Raw genomic sequence first — 22557 nt, 5'->3', positions numbered from 1 at the left:
AGATCCTGACAGGTTTATATTCATTTATTGTTAGAAATATTTTCACATATAGTTATTCACTGATAGATTTAAAAAAAATGTGTAATTACTTTGCTTGGATGGTGTGATTTTAAACAAAATATAAGAAAGCTCTTTGTGTCATTCGCGTATCCGGTCGCAACATATTCATGGCATTTCTAAGAATGTCTTACAAACTATTCATTAAAATCAGTCACTACACCCAAACTCGGCGTTACATCCAAAGTCGCTATAGCGATATTTTTGTTAATAGCAAAGCATGCTTTGAATTCAATGGACTTAGATTCAACGTTGTTATAGACAAATGGTCGCTACAACCACGGTCGTAATAAATGAAATCGACTATATATATTCTCTAACAACGATTAAGAATTTATCGTCATACTATAAAATTAATAAAAGTCCACTATATGTTTGGAACCCAAAGTAGATTAGTACTTCTAGTTCATAGAACTTATCCATTTAAGATTATAGCACCAAAATTGTTTCTTATATCAGTCGTATATTAAAAAGTAGATACTAGATGAATAAACTATCTTTTTTTTAACGATAGTAAGTTCCAGCGTGATGCACGCACAAACATACATGTAAATACAAGTAATATACTTATAATTTTTTAAACGTACTGACTAATACATTTAATTCAAGATAAAATCACACACCAGCAAGAAAATGCAAATCAATTCTTAATTACGTGCCGTTACACGTGAAGAAGCTTTCAAGCGCTTTGCATTTTCTGATGCGCCTTTGTCGAAAGTTATATAAAGTTGCTTCTGAAGTGTCAATGAACTACAGTAAGAACAATATATGAAAAAGTATCGCTGACAGGCGCCATTGAAGTTGTATTCCTATATTTCGAACCGCTATTACTTTGCAACTTTTCCAATACTTCATAAAGAATCAAATGTACCGACATATTTTTAAATGTTGGGATAGGGATGAATCGACGAGAATTCTTCACTTATTTATTAAAACCATATATATACTTTTATGATATACATAGGTAGGCGGACGAGCAAATGGGCCACCTGATAGTAAGTGGTCACCATCGCCCATAGACAATGGCGCAGTATAAAATATTAACCATTCCTTACTTTTTGGCGGTAGAATCTGATGAGGGGGTGGTACCTACCTAGACGAACTTGGACAAATCCCTACCTACCCCTACCAAGTAATATTTCATTTGAGCACACTTATCTAATACGGTACCATATTTGATATACAAATGATTAAGTATTATTACAACCAAAAATGTAGGTACCTATTTGTAGTAATTTTTTTTTCTATATCTTGATTTTCTTACAAAAATATTACATTTTATCTAAGAATATTTTTCGTAGCTTAGGCGATCAATATATTTGTCAAATAAACGTATTATGTGAATACAAATTATGTGCCTGTGTTCTCTCCGCAGATGTAGTGTTAAGTATGTATTGTATAAGTTGCGGAGTAATAGTGGAGCATAGTTCGACTAGCTCCCGTCGCGCTGTCGACTTCACATTTATTCCTATTGCGGTTTAGTTCTACAGGAATTTCTAAATTGTATGCATCTATATAACATGTAGATATACCTACTTGTAAAATATATGCATATGAGAAACACGTTGGTATAGAGCTTCTTTGCTTTAGTTTAAGTAAAAATTTTCGATGCTGAAATAAATAAAAGATGATAAAAAAGCGTGGAGTTAATGCTTGTTGACTTCCAGGCAGGATTTATATACATATATATATATAATTGTATTTAACTAACATGACTGTATTTTTAGATGTTGAAGAGTAACTACTGAGTTTCTTGCCGGTTATTTTCGGTAGAATCTACATTCCGAACCGGTGGTAGCTTTACTTAATATAGCTTGTTTTTCAAAAGTTGTTCAAAAGTGCTTGTAAAAGCCTACTTTAATAAAGTATATTTTGATTTTGATTTTTCGAATAAATGGTAGAAGAAGATTAAGACCTTATTTCAATTAATCGTGCTTAGAAATGATTATAATTATTGACGTTGCATTGTTAAATCCAAATAAATATTCATGATTTAACCTCTCCACAGGCAATAGTCACAGAGCGTGTGAATAAATATTGATATCGTTTACACAATAGAATAGCAAATGGGAATAATTAGCGGACAAAATACGCAATTGGAAGCAAAACTTTGATGTATATTTTCATATAAAACGATATTTTGTTACTTAATACTGTTTTAAACAAAACCTCTCTCTATACGAAATCTGATCTAAGAAACCACACATAACTTAACCGTGGATTCCTAAAAATCCCTGTTGTGAATATTTCTCCTGTCGGCACTGCCCATTTTCCTAGATATATTAAATTCTACGGACCACATTGTTTTCATTCCCGAGTTGGTTTATATAAATGTCGAAGTGTTGATTTTTATTGCTATTTGTTATTGTCTATTGAATTTTCAATTTTGAAATAATTTGATTGTTTATACAACACGTGCCACAACTTAATTTCATCCAAAACAATGGTTTTTTATTCAATATTTAAATATTCAATGAGTAATATTTCTATCGAAAATTGCAATTCGTCAATAAGTTCAATTGTCAAAGCACTTTCAATTCGTCATTTTACAGAATTGTATTAAACGTAAAGGTACTTGAGCAGCAGAGCTGAGTCTTCTTGTGAGGGGCGATAAGTGAGGATTCCACTGAAGTTTCGAATTTAATGTGATTCCTAAAAACACTTTAGCGTCAGTTACATCAGGACCATTACTGTTTAAAGCTATATTATAATTTTGTTTTCTAACGTTAGGCAGGGTAAAAACTACACATTTTGTTTTTAGCATTCCAAAGTGATTTTTTTATCACAAAGCAATCGTGTATCCGTGAAAATGCACTGGTAACGTCGTTATATTATTTTCCATCTACTTTAAAAAATAATAAAGTATTGTAAGCAAAAAAAAAACAATATTATAGAAACGTCATTTATATGTACTAGAAATAGAAAAGGGCTTAAAATTGATCCTTGTCTAACAATATTTACAGCTAAACTAAGTAATAAAATAATGTACATTAAAATAAAATGGATGTAAAATGATTGTACATTAGTTAATAATACTATTTATTTTATTTATTTATTTAAATACTATATTGACCACCACAAAGTTAATGGGATAAAAGGCGGACTTAATGCCTGAAGGCATTCTCTGCCAGTCAACCTTTAGGTCAAACAGAAAACCATAATACTAACTATGTATAATCAAACGAATAAATATTGTTTTGTTGTAATTGTAAGATAATGTATGGCGAGTCAATTCTATTACAGCCTTGACAATGAGGCACTTCGAATCCTTGATCGATTTCCAGGTCAAATATAAATCGTTTTATTAACGCTCAATTTTACTCAGTAGTTGTTTTAATAAATCCAAACCACATAATTAAGCATAATTTAACAGCAGGAAAGGACAGAATGAGCGTAGACAGGTAACAATTTTTTCCAGCTCCGCAGAGCACCAGACGTGGCATAAACTTTGCGACCTATTTCCGAAATAGGTGGCTTCCAGGAGAAAGCGTTGTCTTTAGTCAAGTCATAGACATTCATTGTGTCCATTACGCAGCAAACAGAGCATTAAGGGGCGGACGTGAAACATTTAAAAATATATATGTTATGTACAGATAGCTAATAAATAATTATAAATGATCATAGAGATTTGTAAATGATATAAACATATGTGTCTTCTTAACATAATAATATGTATAGCAACGAAGTATATATATGATACTCGTATATACTATACGCGTCACATAGAAACAAGGGAGGAAAGACAGACGGCGACCGTTTGCCTTTTTGTCATATTAGTATATGCTAAAATTGAATAAACTGTTTATTGTATTTTTAAAATTAAAAAAAAACAAGTCGCCGCTTGTTTGATATATAAATTATATACCTATCAAAGGCAGACATTAAATATAAATGCATTTGTGTCTTGTTACTTATACCATGTACAAGGATTTATCAAGAAACTGTTAAGATGCGCTTGTTATTACAGTTTATCTGGTAGATATAACTCGAGTCGTTATTCGTGGGAGGCGCTAACACCGCTAAAGGCAGATAAATGACTACAAATTGTCATTATTTTAATATTGTTCAAGTCTTATTAACAAGAAAGTATTTGAGAATGAATGAATAATATACATTAGAAAGTTTCAAAACGAGTTGACGACAATTGTTAAAATAAATTAAACCCTTGGAAATTGTAAAATCAGACCAAGTGAGTAATATAATGGTTAGCGCATTATATCGAACACATAACTTAATTTTTCGCTGGAAAAACGCATTTGCACGTCTCCCTTACATGAAATTTATGTGGAACTCAACGGAACACGTACCGACGTGTTCGTGTATAAGATACCCTAACCTCAAACTGGGTGACGAACAACCAATCCTCTAGCTAAAGTATTTTATGCCTTACAAATATTGGCCGTACTTTTTCTCATATTAGTTTATAGTTTTCGATATCCATTGGCATTAAATGGATAAGCTGACGATAATGGTGAATGTGTTACACGTTCTTGTAAAGACGGGAAGTTCCTTGATGTTCTTGATCTGAAGGCTCATCTGATAGAAAGTGACTACCATCACCCACGGACATTTGTAACACTGCAAGGCTTGTAGGTGCTGTACCAGCCTTGAAGTTGAATGATTATGTTCTTTTTCAAAGGTTCCCAAGTTATATCGATTCAGAAAAATCACCAACGAATGCTGAAGATAATGTTTATTTTAGGGTTACACGCATGCATTACAAAAGGAAACTGTTATAGGATTACTCTTGGGTGTATTTATGGTTGCCCGTTTGACGCAGCTTATTTACTCTGAATCAACGACAAATTTTGAATTTTTGTATTCACATATCGTTATGTGACCTATTTACAGATGTTAAGCGTTAAAAGGCTTTGATTTTGGAGGTTAAATTTGTGAGACACGCTAAAAATATTTGAATTTTTTAAAGCGCTTATATTCTTGTGATTTCATATCTTCATGTGAATTGAAAGGGCTTAAATCTTGGTTCTGTAATTTCTGAATTCTTTCCATAAAGATTCGACACGAACTTATTCTTTTTTAATCTTTTAAAGTGGATGTCATGACGTTTCACGTAGATCTTTAACCCGATTTTACCCGAGCAGAGAATCGATAGTTAGTTTAACAACTAGTTTTCGACACTGGGTTCGCCCGCGTGTTATGGGGCGCTTGTAGGTTTTAGATATAAAAATGTGCTGTCTTGAGGCTTATGCTGACTTCATACCAAATGTCATCGAATTTGGTTCAGCAGTTTAGCCTGTGGGTTGAAAGCCTAACAGACAATCAAACAGAGTTTATTTTAGCGTTTGTAATATTGCTGGCTGTCGACCGTGGTTTCATCGCTTTTATAATATTAGTATTGATAATTAATAGCCAACTACAAAATGAAGTAGATTATGTAATTAATTGTGGCTCTTGAAACTTATCCCTAATTAATTGACCACCTTGACCGTGTGTAATATACATATATTTATATTAAAATCAAACATGTTATCAAAATATAACAAGTAATGACTACGTAAATTATAATAGGATTTGTTCGTTTTCATTTGTTTCCGAAAATAGACAAGTAAAAGGAAACTGTTATTTATAGAACATTATAATTTCAATAAAGCTATTGATATAAGCATTCATTCTCATATTATATATATATATAACATTTTAGTAAAAAACTTAACTAAATTATGCTTTACATGTACTGTACTGTACTGAAGTATGCTTTACTTTTTTAGTACTAATATTTGCTATTACAGATTTCTATATAGTTAGTACTTAATACACAGTTTCATGCCTTATCTGCGCACGTAACTATTACTCTAAAAGCACAGTGTGGGTTTTAATAACATGAACTATAGTAATAGCGTATCAAAACTACTATGAGTTTTGATTGCTTTATAATATTAATTTATTGTCATAATAATATACGAAACGTACGTTAACTAACAAATGTATATATTTGATCCCCTAATAAGCGAGCAAGTTAGTTATTTATGATTTATTTATTACAGATCTGTTCACTCTGTTCAGGAAAGCGCGCACCTCTACGTAAAATTAATTATGGGCGTGTATTAGTACGAGTAATGCTCGTACTTACAAGATGTCCAATCATGCGTGAGATGATTAATGCAAGAAAGGTGACTGCAAAAAAAGTACGAATTATATTAAAGTCGTAAAGGCGATAGTTTAGAGTGGAGGCGTGTGCCTACATCACTGAACACATATATAGCAAGATATTTAATCGACTGTTACGTAAATAATAAATTGTGTTTAATTATTAAAGTAAAAAGTAAAACAAAGCCAGTCCATATGGGTAGGTGGCACACATTCATCATTAATTCTACCGACAAGCAGTTATACTGAATATTGTTGTCTTCAATTGTGGTACAAGAGTGGCATCTTAGTTCTCAAGCATGGTTGCGTATTGGTAATATAAGGCATTAATATTTCTTACGGAACCAATGTATATGGTGATTGTGACCAACTACCATTAAAAAATATGAAAGCCTGTTAATGTACTCATTGCAATATCCTTTCATATTTGACGAATGGTTTTGTGCGAGATCGTGGGTCCACATGTAGCAGTTTTTCCTCTTCACTATTGAGCACAAGATAAATTAAGCATATGAAAATTTTCAAGGCTTGCTTAGATTTGAATCTTCAATCTATGGTTAAATTCACGTGTTGTTACCACTGGGATATCACGGCTCAATGTAAATACATATCGTCATCGTAATTGTGGAAATTAATGTCACAGTATTTGAACTATTTTTACGATGGCTTAAATATAGCTAACTCACGCTTCGGGCTTCGTTAATTGGCGACGTACCATCGTTTCTAGTGTACGATAATAATTTTATATATTATATAAAATCATACAAGAAAGAAAGACCCGAGATGGCCCAATGGTTAGAACGCGTGCATCTTAACCGATGATTGCGGGTTCAAACCAAGGCAAACATCACTGAATTTTCACAAATCCGGCATGTGTCTAATTTCAACGACATTCTGCCACATGTGTATCCATCAACCTGCATTGGAGCAGCGTGGTAGAATATGTTTCAAGCCTTCTCCTCAAAGGGAGAGGAGGCCTTAGCCCAGCAGTGGGAAATTTACAGACTGTTAATGTTTATATTGTACATCAGACAAACGGCAGAAAAGTTATGTGAGAATCTTTGGACGTTATAATTATATCCACTCCCGGCCTTTCGCCTCAGGTTTTTGCCTTAAAAACTTTATCTCATATTATTTTAAGGGTTTCACGTCTCGTTAGTGAAGATGTTCTTTGTGTCATGTTTGTACAATAGTCATAAGTGCCGCTGGTCGGATTGTGGTTTTTATTATATACGCAGTAAGAGCTATAAGCTTATTGTAAGTGAGTGCAACTAGTTTCAGCTTTTATGACATAACTTTTATGAATATTTCATGCGAATCTTCCCGTCGATAATTATTCATTTCTACCGGTATATGGCGAGAGGAGTTAGCAATAGTATTTGCAAATTTAATTACGTCTAATTGAGTTTTTAGGGACGTACGCATAATTATATATTTCGTACCGATACATTTATAATTTGTACAGTGATAGACAGTAGAAAATACTGGTATCCTCAATTGTGAAGAATGACTGAATCAATATAGCGATTGGCACTCGGGGTGTTATAGGGATTCTAACGATACCCCATACATTCAAATTTGTTTAGGCATTTAAATGTTATGGTGGAATAAAGAAACGAAGAACACGCACGCACACATTCACACAACATACTCATACACACACACACATGAACCTTGAAAACGTTTTACTACATTTTTGGGCAGTCGTGTAAAAATTTAAGGTCAGGTAAATTATGAAGAATAGAATGAATATGAGATTTAAGAAAAATATGTACCGACATTAATCCTTATCAAAATAAGTGCTCGTTTGCTTACGAAAACAAAGGAGTACTTTTCATTGCTTGGCGTTCTTGACTCTAGTATCGCGCGGAGACAAATCTCGACAAAAACACAAGCAATTTTTCATAGCAATGACATACAAAATACACTAGTAGATATTACCAGTTGCTATTATAATATTTATAATAATATAATAAGGCAACATTCTATTCGCGATCTACTGTAAGTTTTTAGTATTTTCTTACATTTTAGTATATCAATTATTTTGCTCTTTTCAACTAAAATAACTACTAAATAACCACAAAGTTAATAGTTATAATATCACAAGGTTATTAATACACTTCTATATTTGGAGGGATATTCCAAATTAATTACTCGATAACCTAAACTTATAATACAAGAGTCTCAAGGTCATGATAAGATAAATAAAATTAAATATATGGTGGAATATTATTTATTTATTTATTCTTTATTACACAAACATAAGCTTAACCTTTGGATTAATAAAAGTTGGATGAGGTGAAACAGGCGGCCTTATCGCTTAAGCAGCGGTCTCTTCCAGGCAACCTGTGGGCAGAGGATAAATGTCGGAAAGAGAACAATTATATTAAATTGCGAATAAGTAATATTATACACATAGATAGAAATAAATACATAGATAAATCAATATGTATAATATAATATGTAAGCTTATTTAAATATAATATGTAGATATATACGTAACCATAAAATATAACCATAACCATAATAACCTACGAATTTAAAAAAAAAAGGTTATTCGACACCTGTATTCCTCATGTCGGTTGGGTTTATAATCCATTTCAATTAAAAAATCTCTTAGCGGTGTTGTATCTAACACGAAGCCGTAATGACGCTTGCCTAAGTTTGAACCGACAATCTTTAGTTAAAATTAACATATTTTAGTAACTATCTAAAGTTGAAGCACTTACATATTGCTCTAATTTGTATTTAATTTAATTTGTAAGTAGCTAAGAATATCACGATTAAATATAATAAAGATAAGCCAACTATGGATTTCTATGCATCGTGTCCTACCTGTTTCATTGAGCTCGTGATACGGGTATTAGGTGATAGTTTTAAACAGCCAGAATAACTACTTCTTAGAACTACACTAGTTTCTCTAATCCTTGTCGGTACTTCTCGAAAGTATTGACATTCCGGTAATCTATTCTATACTTATAACAAAATCGTAACAGATCGAAATAGTTGAGAAAAAATAGTACTGGGGGTATTTATCAACCCAATAGATCACAACAATATGATTTTTAGAATTTAGAACTCAAATGAGTCATCTGTAAAAAAATATCATAATCTGTCAATCCATCAGGGAACTACAATGCCACGACAGACGCAAAGATACACATATAAGACCCCTACTTTTGAGGCTTAAAATCACGCGAACGAAGTCGCGGGCACCAGCGGGTTTTAAACATAATTTAACCGTATAAAATGCAGAATGAAGAGTGGTCTAAGAGCTACTCGAATAGAGTATTTTAAATATATAATTATGATTTCATTGATTTATGGCGGTTTCATAGAAAACTAAACGGAAAATACAAATTGAAACAAATGAACGAATCAATCTGCGAAAATAAATATCGATAGCAAATAACGGGGTGGCCGTTGTTGACGTTGAAGGCAATTAAATGATATCGTAGTCTGCAAGACGACAATCAAACTTATTCGTATTCTATGAAGTAAGGCATTTGCGATACATTGGTATTACATTATTTCATGGAATAATCTTATTTTTTTATATTTAATATGATTATTAGTGTCGTATAATATACTAGTGTTCGTGTATCGGTAATAATTCTAGCAACATTCGTTTAAAAAAACGCCTAGACCGACTTGGTTTACTTGGTTGGCTAGGCCGGGTGGCCGGAACATGACTAATAGTAAAGTATGTAAAAAAAATATTGATAAGACTATTATTTTATTTCATTGTTTCATGGTATTTAAGGTACATATATGTGTTTTAAAGTAGACTGGTACTATCGACTTACAAACAAGATAAAAAAGAAAGTCTTAAACTTAATTTTCGCGATGTCGGACGCGTGTTTGCCGTCGTAGGTTTTAGTTATAAATATAATTTTAAAAACCTTTTAATACTTCGTGCAACGAAAGCTGTTTTTATTGTAGTTAGTGAATTATTATACACTTTGAACAATACCCTCGTAATACACATTTATAAATTATAATTCACTCACGGTATGTTTTTATCTCTAAGCTAATATTATTCTATTTTCGGATCACGCCAAAGTTAATTTCTCTATTCGCTACGTCAAACCACTAAACCAATCATAGTAAAATTTGCCATAGAGATTAGGAACGAAGGTTACATACCTTCGACCGTATTATAATGACTGAGGGACTTATAGGAAAAAATAATTTAACGGGGTACAGTTAATACAATTACAACAACATTACAATATTCATGTTTTTGTATATCTTGAAACTATAATTTACAAAACTATTGTTAGTAGTACTGGTACATTAGTTCACGTTTATCTGAAATAATTTGTTTAAATAAAAAAAAAAATACGAATTAAAAACTTTACGTTTTTAAATTTTATTTTGTAAATCGAATGTTATTAAAGCGATAGTAGCTCTGTCTATTACGCTTTGATAAACATAATTTGATGGAATTTGATATGCAGCAAGCTTGAACCGCCGAAAAGGACTTAGACTACTTTTTAACACGCTTATATTAGCTTCACTTGTGACTATGTATGTAAGTAAATCTTGGAATCTTAATTTGACCCACTTCCCGGTCTTCGAATATGATGAAATTGTGCACACGCTCTGAATTCTGATGACAATACATGATGACTACCTAAGAAACGTCATAACAAAACCAATATGGCGGCATCCCCAAGATGGCGGACTGGCTGTTTGAAATCCACCCCCATGATATGGATATCAAATGAAAGGGCTTGCTATCAGGAATAAGAAAAAAATAGTCACGTGACTTAAATCCAACATGGCGGACATCCAAGATGACGGATGGGCTATTTGAAATGCACCCCCATGATATGGGTATTAAATGAAAGAGTTTGCTTTTGTAATTTTTAGTGCGTGCTAAAAGCGTGTTTTTAGTTTTATAAACTATTATTATTAATACCGAACAACTAACAAAATTACTCGCAGGGTGACAATTAGTAAGTGTATATTATAACAAAATAAAACAAACACCACATTAACGTATCTAATATACTTATAGGCTTTAAACAACGTGATATATACCAAAAGAAGATGAGAAATAATCCTTCCGAGTGTTTCCATCGATTATATTTATTTGAGTGTAAGACACTTACGGTGATGGATCCGATGTCATGGCTAAAGTAAACGCATTTAGTTTGTATTGTGTCGGGATCAAATTTTATTGCTTTATAGAAATGTCTTTAGGTCATATTTTAGGTTGAGTTCTCGTTTGAAAGAGAAGGCAATTTTATTGTTTTATCACAATAAATAAAATTAATATTTCACTCTATATTTGTCCTCTAAATAGTTCTAAATCATTCGTCCGATTATGATGAAACTTTGGTGAGTTGATTTGAGTGCGCCCTTAAAGATACTTGGCTCAAGAATAAGATATTTCTGTCCCTTATGAAGACCTTTATTTTACTGAATGGTGCAGAAACGTGTAGCTAGTTATTAAATTCTTAGTAAAAACAATATTATGATCGTAGAAGTATTTATGTTTATATTTTAGGCCTTGGATATTTGTAACTGAACTACATTCAAAGTAGTTGAGTGTTAATCAAAGTTTGTATAGACTTTTACTTTCGTGGACGAAAAAACGACCAAGTTGTTATTATTTATTATAAGGAATGCAAAACAAAAAACACTAATCATATAAAGGTCTCATTCTACTCTTTCAGAAAATTTGTTTGGAATGACATATCGATTAGGTAAGTAAAATCTAAACAATTATAACTACATATAAACATTATATACTTCTAACAAATTATAATTAGTAAAATGAAAATTTGATCGACTTCTTTTGTTTTATTCATAGTCAAATATATTTAAATAAAAACATTTATAAAATTAAATATAAACAACTATAATAAATATTTTTAAAAAGTAGTTTTCCATATCTTTATTTATTATGGTAAACTGAAAAACTGCATTCATAACAGAAAAAAGCAGCAAAATAAAAATTGTTAAGTTGATAATAATGTCAAAAGTTGCGACTTAGTGGCACTTCGACGGGTCCAAGGAGATTTGCTAATTAAACTACGTGTCCAAGTGTCCGCCTTTGCGAAACTGCATACATACTAAGCATAAATCCAATTTCAAAGGACCATACGCAGACTATAATAAATTCCATAGTTAAGGAAAACAAAATTATAATAAATACTGTCCACAACATTTTCCCATTGCTGGGCAAAGGTATTCATTTGTAGTACAGATTTTTGATAATTTTTTTCTCTAATTAAATACGTGATCAATTGATATAAATACATATTTAAAATACCACGAGTTTAATCCCTTTGTTCTATATTACGTAAGATATATTTTATTAATAATAACAATTATTATTTCTCTATTATATTATATCTGGCGATGGTGTTGAAGGAAAACGTAACGAAGAAATCTGCCATATCTGTCACATGCCACAAATCTATCAAATCGGTGGTGTAGCGCGGCAGAATAAATTCCAAACCTTCTCATCCGACACATCTAAGCCCATTATTGGGACATTTACAAGCTGTTACTTTCGTATATAATTTAATGGAAGCGAATATATTTTCGTTATAATAATAATAAATCGATCATTCACTATTAATAAAACGATGCGATATTCATACGAGATAGACCAATTTCATTGATTCGAGTGTCCCATAGCGAACCTTTCGCGTCCTCTGTGTGCAGTTAAATGCCTCCCAGGACCATTTTCGGGGCCATTTCGTTATGCCATAGTCGTTTCCATTATTGGACACTATCTAATGAACACAAATGACTTGGAAGCTCCGAGCTAAATGATTCTCCGCCATTTTAGCGGCTATTATTGAAATAGTTACGATGTTGAATGATTTATTTGAAGGTTCTGATAAAACTTTATTTGGTGTAATCTGATTTTATTTCTAAGACGGAATAAGACCGAATTTTCTTAATGTGTGTATAAATAATGTGTGTTTTTTTTTTATTGCAACAAGATATCAGGCGAAATCTACGGAATACATTTGGAATATTAAATAATATAGTAGGATTGTTTATTGTTACATCACAATACTCTTATAGTAATATTATGTATATTCATAATGATGTAGATTATATTGATAGAACATAAAGTTACCGACTCCGCGAAGCTGCGAAGCCGCGAAGGATGTATTTCCTTCTTAGGGCCTTATTATAAGTTTTAGATTGTATAATCAGCCTTAGCAATTTTGTTTTTTAATAATGTTAAATATTATTTAGAAAATATTACTAGATAAGGATTACACAATGTCATAACATAAATAATTGCCACCCTCGACGTCGTTCGCGTTTCAGGTTAATCGTAAGACGTTAGGTATAAAAATTAGCATGTGTCCTCTCTTGAAGTTCAAGCTTGCTTCATACCCAATTTTAACAAAATTCAGTCCAACAGTTTGTCAATGAAAGAGCAACTGACGGACAGACAGAGTTACTTTCTTACTTATAATAGTAGAATAGAGTTTGATATGAAAGCGGACGTATGAGTTGATTCAATACCAGACACATGAGTATATATTAAGTGTGTGTCTTTGTGTTTTTTGTAAATCTTTTTGTCATATTTTTATTTCAAATCAGCGTTAACTTTATATTCAACTATCCGAACCCGCAGCTTTACCCGCGTGAAATTTATAAAACTTTAGAGCATACCAACGTTCCCTCCCCCCCTCTTACCCCCATACGAATATTGATTTTCCACCTTTTCGCGCCTTAATTTCCGATATAAAAACTACCTATACAATGTTGCAGTATTTCTCAAATATTCAGATTTCCTCACGATATTTTCTTTGCCACGGAGCACAAGATGAATTACACAATTTAAGTTCGAGCCACTGGGTCATCTCGGCCCAAAAGTATGACAGTTAGAAGAATGTTTTATACTTAAAATGCTTAGGCAGAAAATACCATTAGTAGGCCTGATTTGTTGGCCTTTCTATTATGATATTTAAAAAACATGACCTTAGTTATACTTGGACATTTTTCTATGAATTACTCATTGTACATAATCTCTAGTGGCTTTTATCTTCGTTTGATGGTATAGGAGACATGCCATCAACCGAGTAAACGTAGTAAGAGAACTGAAGATGAATAAATAACTTTGACCGTTTTTTTAAACGAATACTTTTTTTGACATATTTATATTTATTTGTATTTTTACGTTTCGTTTTTTTAATAATTGTCTCCACAAACGTATTGCCTTGCCATTGGTGTATATTATCTTTAATTTGTATTTTTTTCCTGCATATTTTTATTACCAGCCAGCATCGCAATTTAGAAGTTGTAATTGGAATTAAAGAAGTAAAATTAAAGCATGTATCAATGGTTAGGTAGAGTAAATAGATTAATAATAAATATATATATATATATCGCAGAGCTATTAGGAAATAGATCTAAGATTTATTTATCTTTGTTGCTTTTGTTATTGGGATGGTGTAGTGTGTATTTACGTACAATATGTGGAACAAGAATAATGTTTGCGGTCATAAGCTTAATGGATAGTGATTCATATAACTTGATTGCCTCGTTCGTCTAGTGGCTAGCTAATCAGACTGTAGATCCTGAAGTCCTGAGTTCAAACCGCAGGTGTTCAATTTGCAGATGTTAGGTACTCATTGTCCTTTTTAGTAACGTGTATCGAAAATTTTATGATGTTCGATTCAATATTTAATTTGTGAAAGCGTTGCAAACAAACCGAATCATTTTTTTATATTAAAACCAAAGAGCAGTCTGAAGGGTGAGTGAGCCAGTACAACTACAGACATAAGGGATATGACATCTTAGTTGCCAAGATAGGTGGCGCATTGGCAATGTAAGGAATGGTAATTATTTTTACAGTGCCATTGTCTATGTGTGATGGTTGGTGGTGACCATACCATCAGGCCCATTTGCTCATCCGCCTACATACACCATAACAAAACCTCGTTGTTAAAAATCCAACCTTAATTTCAACCATCCCTTGTATGTTTTAATAAACAAGTACTTACTAAGCTCGGGAGTTTTTTTCATTTTCATTTTGTTTTGTAATAGCGGATGCACTTTGACACCAGGACCTTTTGACAACCTTTCTGAAAAAAACTCTTGCGATGTTTGAGACATATATACATACTTTCCTAACGAAATGAAATTACATTTTAGGGATTACTTGGGCATATAGGAAAAAATTACAGCATATCAAGGTTAACATTGTTATACATCACGATTGGTAATCATGTCAAAGATTTAGACATATGTCACGATAGACAGTTCAATCGAAAAATGTTGTTTGTGCTCATTTCTAATTTTATTGTATCTTATTGTTTTTATGAATTATTATTTATTAGATAATAGTTAAAAAAAAATATCATAATTCTTATTTCTAATCATTGATTACGTTTAATTTATATTTTTAAGTATATGTACTTTCGAAGTCGAGATGGCCTAGTGGTTAGAACGCGTGCATCTTAACCGATGATTTCGGGTTCAAACCCAGGCAAGCACTACTGAAATTTGTTGCGTCACTGTTGTATAACACTAAAACAAGTAATTGAAGAAGGCTCGTCATTAGAATCTAGTACAATGAGAGCGTTTACGGGAGGATTTAACTCCTCCATATAGAAGCCTTAATAAGATTCGATAAATTCAATATACGTAAATTATTGACATATCTATAGCAACGTTTAAGCGTTTCATATGATATTTTGTTTACCAAAACAATTGTCTGTATTTGTACATTATTTGTTAGTAAAAAGTAGAGAAATAGCCTGTTAGTCCCATTGCTGGGCTAAAACCCCCTCGCGAATAAAAGGCTGGATAGATGATACACTTGTGGCAGAATTCCATTTCCCACACTGCTCACATATTCTACCACCAAACAGCAATAACTAATAGTAATATAAATTGTGTTTATGTATTCGTAATGCTATTCATATTTTTTCAAAAGTTCAACAACAATAAAACAATTGTATACATTTATTCTTGGTGGTAGGGCCTTGGTCAAGCCCAGCCATGTAGGTTACTCATCGCATATTTTACTTCCAAGCGGTAATACTTAGTGTTGTTATGTTTCGGTTTTGAAGGGTGAGTGAGCCAGTGTTACTACAGCCACAATATACATAACAACCTCTTTCCCAAGGATGGTGGCGCATTAGCGATGTGAGGAATAGTTAAAATTTCTTATGGCGCCAATGTGTATGGTTGATACTAATTACCATAATTACCATTTGCTCATCTACCTATTTTATATTTAAAAAATAACACCTTTTTTCGGGATATTTTTCTACATTGTAGACCAAGATATAAATAAACGTAATTTTAGCACATCAAAACTCAGTATTTGAACCCAGTTTGAGCCTGCAACGCTTGGTCAAAATTCACAATTTTTTAACCACTGGGCCATCTCAGCTCTTCTAAGTAATAGTATGTAGCCAATTAAAAGTTCAATCAATTTATAATCAGTAAAGCGATAGTTATACTAGAGATTAACTCATTAAGTCTCTTATTTTAAACAAAATATTAAAAGATTATATTATAGGTACGGTATAGACTGTTTTAATTGGGATCATGAAAATTAATTAAAATCCTTCGTGGTATAAATATTTGTAGGTAAAAAAATACTGTTAAAACTAACTCCATGTAACAATATTATGTTAAACCTAGTTAAGTTATTTAACGCAACGTTAGGTATAAATACGCTGCGCTATAATTCAAACTTTTATTTTATTTTTATTTCTAATCGGTAGTTAAACTGTATTATAGGCCACCTAGTAGTCCTTTTAGAAATTGGCATTTTAAGAAAATTTAACTATCATATATATCGACAATTTCGCTTCTGATTACACTGGCCCACTCACTCTTCCAACAACAACTCAGTCATATAAACATTGTTGCTCGGGGATAGAATGTGCGATGAGTGGGAAGTACCTACCCAGTCTTACCTAAAGCTCTACTACCAAGAACTTTTGTTATAATAATTCAACGTATTCGCATATTAATTCCTATGAATATGTCTTGGATCTAATTTATGTACTATATCATCATTATAATATGTCTAAGCTGTGAGACTGTCTGCGTAATATAATTATTTAGTTTATTTGATCACAATATTCTCCTTGATCTAGCTTCATCTTATTGTTGACCAGATAATAAATAACATGCTTCTAGATTTTCGAGTTAAATATCTATGTTATTATACAATATAAGATAAAATATAACAAATCAAATGCAATGTTTAGCGGAAACCGGAAATACGTGTATTATAAATCACGTTTATAATAAGTACAAGTAATAATATTTATTAATAACATTAGGACTTTCGATTTACAGTTGATTCTTAAAACGTCGAAAACGTACTTATAAAGTATAATGGTTTTCATTCTAAGTCAGACAAATAATATTTCATGTAAAAACAAGTTCGTGTATCATAATAATTTTATTAGTAAAAAAATTAAAAGAAATTTGACGGTTTCTTTGAAAAAAAAATGCGAGAGGTTTCGTGGGACTCTCGAATGGAACGAGAAATTCCTTTCTCTATATAAAATGTATTAAATTCAAGACACAATAAAAAAAATTTAACAGCGTTTGAGAATAATTCATTGACAATGACGAAATGTTTATTAAAATTCCGTGTGAATTAAAACAATAACAAAAAATAATTTTAATAAACATTATATAAAACCGTATACAACAGAATGAGACACAGAAGGCGAAGGCAAGGTCTCCTGGAGGAAAACGCTTTTTCTTTTCTGATTTCTGCCAGTTCTACATAAAAATAATGTTATAAATATAATAAAAATCTTATAAAGTGTTTTATTATCATGTATATCAGTTAATCGGAAATTGCATCGCCCGCAGTGGGAGAAGCTTTAACGATTTCCTCATTTTCGTGACCACGAACGTTCACTCGGAAAATAATAACTGCTAATAGGGGTACCAATTCTTATCTGTTGAAATACTTATCGTTTCGATGACACAGATGTATTAATGAGCGTGCAATCTTAATTTACAACAGTAATTTTTTTTTTATTATTATAATGGCCTTATTAGCAAATATTAATGTTTTATCTGGTATATTTTAGCTTGAATTTCTCAATTATGCTTACAAAATTTCAAAGAGAATATTATCTTTAGAAAGTTCGAGGTCTATCACATCTACCTTAGTTTTTCTCACACATTTCGTTTCCCGGAAATTTAAAGATTTTCATTTAGTTTTTCTTTTAAACTCTGAATGACTCTATAAAATGTGTTTTTTTTCACTTTAGTCTCAGTAGTTTTAGAGATACGATAACAATTTTAATATATTTTAAACTATGCGATTTAATATTGAACAAAAAATATATATTTTTATATTGGTCGTAACGACCAGTTCAAACACCCGTACTTAGTATTTTCGGTGACATTCGAGGGACATTACATCTTATTTTCCAAGGTTGGCGGCAGTAAGGAGTGATTAATAATACTTACAGCGTCATTGTCTAGGGGCGGTGGTGACCGCTTACCATCAAGTGGCCCATGTGCTCGTCCGCCTACCTATATAATATAAAAAAGACAACTCTCATGTGATATGGCACACGGTGCCCTAGAAAATGTAATTTTAATTGTCTAATAATAAGTGTATTTAAATTAATCTAAGAAACAGAAACAATAATGTCTATATGAGTATTAAATTGTAACTGTTTTAGTTTAGAGTATATTTGTATAAAAGGCTGCGATCGATAGACAGACAAATACAAGAGAGATCACATTATAAGGGTGTCGTTTATTCAGTAGTTGTAGGATGTCCTATAAATATCTATTCATTACAATCCACTCAGGCAATTAAATACGTAAGGTTTTCTTGTCAATACAACTTTTTCATATAAAATATTATTTAAAATGTAATTCTTGAATAGATTATACGTAGTTTCACGTAATTTATCTCACGTCTACTTGTATTCATAATAAAATCATGAATTGTAATTAACCTGTATCACACATTCTATCATATAAATCTTAATTGATTTATAGATCCAAAGGAAATGTCGTATAACTTCCTGACCCAGTCTGGCTCGACGATGTGTGAGTTCATTTCTGTGAAATCAGTTCATACTGAATGACTTTATACTATAAGGAACATACCTGTCTGAAGTTTGTAAGTTCAGCTTATAGTTCCAGAGAACTACTAATAAGTTAGAGCTATTTAATATATATTATTTCCATATTTGATAATAACATAAATCATACATATTTTTACATATTTTTGTACCGAAAACAAAATCTTTCTTACGTTCGAGTATTTTAAATTCTACATTAAATTAATTATATAAATTAATATAAATAAATATATTTATAAAATTTTAAGATCATTTTATAGGGTAAGTAAAAAAAAAACTAATGGCTAAATTTTGAATGATAAAAATATTATATTAAAAGGAAAGTCCTATTCTTTATAGAATAAACAAGATTAACGCCCCAAGATATATATAAGGCGGATGTATACGACGGTGGACAAAAATGTGATCCTTAAAACAAAAGCCCTGGTTCAACTACTCATTCCTCACATTTCATTTGATATCAATCACGGCTTACGTTCTCGGCTCGAGTCGGGCGTTGTCGGCAGAATTCGGGTCGTAGCTCGTAGCGAATGTACTTCAGTGTTCCTAACAAGCTACGGAATACGCACGTGCTTCGCTACAGCGGTGCGGGTGGTTCAGTTACGAGCCTGAACATAATAAGTGGACAATAAGTGTGTCTACGAAAACTGTAGACGCGAAGTGTTAATATTTTTTGTGGAATGGTGCACGACGACTTTTAAGGATTTGCATTTGTTGGTTACAAATTTTGGTGATTGTTATATGGTAAGTAGATGTAACTTTTCTAAAACATTATTTCTTAAATATTATAAAATAATACTCAATAAATTAATATAATAACAAAATTATAATTATTTATTTAAATCGAACTTAGTAAAAGTTAAATTAGAATCGTATAAATTTTAAATAAATAAATGTCCTTATTTCACACTACTTATATTAGTTAATAATGTTTGTTTTCAATGTCGAATGAAAGCCGGCATTAGGAATACATTCCATTAAAGTGCTTAAGTAAGTAAGAAGATTACTAAAATCGAGGGTGTTATTGCTTAATTATGTGAGCGAAATATTAAATAAGCCGTCGTAGTGTTGGCATACATTAATTAATTTAATTACTAATGTGTATACAGAACGCGGCTAATGAAAAGTGATAAACTATGTAATATTAATCGAATCTAACGTAATTAGTATGTGAAGTATGTTTCATAAGGTATATTCGGTATAGCGTTAAATTGAGTGTACTATGCGATGGCATATATAATTGTTATTAACGACTCCTAATATTTCAGTAACTTTATATCGTTTTGAATGAACGAATACTATTATGAAAGATAATAATATGTTCTTTCTATTATTAATAAGATATTAGTTCGATTTTCAAGATTTCTATTCGTTTGAAATCTAATTAATAGATTTAAATATATTTCATATTTTATCTTAGGATTTTGGTGAAAGCTATAATATATTTAATGATAAAATAAAATATGTAAATTACCTTATGGATGTATAGATTCCGCGGCTAAATGAAAGCTAATCCTGATTACATAGTGATCTTATAACTGATCTTAAGGTTTCGTATATTTTAACTTTAATCTACGTTTCATTACTGCGTTTAATTTTTGAGTTACATTACACATATTTACAAGGTACGAAATACATATTATTTACTCAAGTAGGTTTTTTTAAATACTGTAAAATTCATATAATATACCGTACGATATCAATTTTATTAGAAATGTTTCTTCTACTTTCCCTTTGGTCTGGTAGCTTAGGCGATTACAGATCCCGATGTCATATGTTCGTTTCCTAGGTCGGCACCATAAGAAATTTAAGGAGGCTTTTCTTTTAATAAATTCTCTATTGCAGCTCATATTATTAAGTTAGCAACACTTCGTACTGTTTTATTTCACGTATAGACTGTGGTACTGGATCTTTTCTCATTCTAGTATTTGAATAATGTGTTCTCGGATTATGATACGAAGATAATAGAAGTTAACGTAGTAGATTATTTTTCAGGAAAATTACATTTACAATACAAGCATAAGTTCTGGAAGAATCCTAATTTATATAACATATATTATTGTTAAATATATTTATTGATATACTGTTATCAACTTCACTGTGGCAGCGATCTTGTATTCTTCAACTGGCATAATAACATGTAGGGTTGATTGATAAATATTATCGTTAATTGTAAGTACCGAACGATGAGAGTAAGTTATAAGTGATTCCTGTGTTTTTGTGAATTAATATTTCTTAGACGTATTGCAAAATAATATTATGACTGTTCGATTATGATGAATTTAATAAGAAAAATGTGGTTTTCTTTGTAAGCGTGTGTTAAGATTCTTAGAGAAAATTAAATTCTTTAAACAAATGATATGGTATTTAAGTTTGTTTATAGGTAAATTCATGTTATTATATTATTACATTTAAATACGATTATCAATATATTATTCAAAAATTTCATATCAATTAGATATAATATGAAAAATATGTCTAAAAATATGAAGCAATGAAAACTATTTAATATTATAACAACTAGTTACCGATCGTGGTTACGGTCGCGTTTTAGGGGTTGGTTGTCAGGTTTTATTCAGACGATAATTTTACTTATAGCCCATGTGTCATTCTGATGTACAAGCTATATTATTGTAACATTACATTAACGGCCTGTACATTTCCCACTGTTGGGCTATGGCCTCCTCTCCCTTTTGCAGGAGAAGGTTTGGAGCATATTCTACCACGCTGCTCCGCTGCGGGATTCTGCCACATATGGCAGAATCCGTTTTTCAATTTAAGCCGTTTAATTTCGTTGAGATTAGACACATGCAGGTTCCCTCACGATGTTTTCCATCACCGCCAAGAATGAGATGAATTATAAACACAAATTAAGCACATGAAAATTCAGTGGTGCTTGGCTGGGTTTGAACCCGAAATCATCGGTTAAGATGCACACGTTCTAACCACTGGGCCATCTTGGCTCTTATTATTGTAAAGTTTCATTAAAATCCATTCAGTAGTTTTTGCTTGAAAGAGTAACAAACATCCATACATACAAACTTTCGTCTTTATAATATTAGTAAGGATTAAGTTTCAGGGTACAAATTATGATATTCTGTAAATAGTATATTTTCTAGGTTTTCATGTAAGTATAATAATTTACCGGTAAATATATTTTACTAAAAATAATGTAAGAATGCTATGAGTTAGGTACTACTGAGTTCCTAGTAGGTTTTCCTCGGTAGAATCGACTTTCCAAATTTTTTGATTTTTTGACTAATGACTAAGTACAACCCAAGTAAATATGGTTAGATTTAATTCATCCAAACATTACCGTTTC

General features: G+C 31.5%; 1 protein-coding gene across 2 annotated transcripts in view; it reads left to right on the top strand.

Moving 5' to 3' along the window:
* The window catches only part of Stg1 (stargazin-like protein), an 83526-nt gene that overhangs the window by 7105 nt on the left and 53864 nt on the right, over positions 1–22557 (top strand). The window contains exon 1 of one of the 2 annotated variants that reach the window (XM_026632611.2): positions 19782–19979. The exons of the other annotated variant lie outside the window; for it this stretch is intronic. The gene's annotated coding sequence lies outside the window, so the exon portion shown is untranslated. Of the gene's footprint in view, positions 1–19781; positions 19980–22557 lie in introns of those variants that run through there. 2 annotated transcript variants of the gene reach the window in all.

The sequence above is a fragment of the Vanessa tameamea genome, chromosome 9 (genome assembly GCF_037043105.1).
Source record: "Vanessa tameamea isolate UH-Manoa-2023 chromosome 9, ilVanTame1 primary haplotype, whole genome shotgun sequence".
NCBI classification, from domain to species: Eukaryota; Metazoa; Arthropoda; class Insecta; order Lepidoptera; family Nymphalidae; genus Vanessa; species Vanessa tameamea.
Note: the sequence above shows the minus strand (reverse complement) of the source record. Positions and strands in the feature narration are given on the sequence as shown.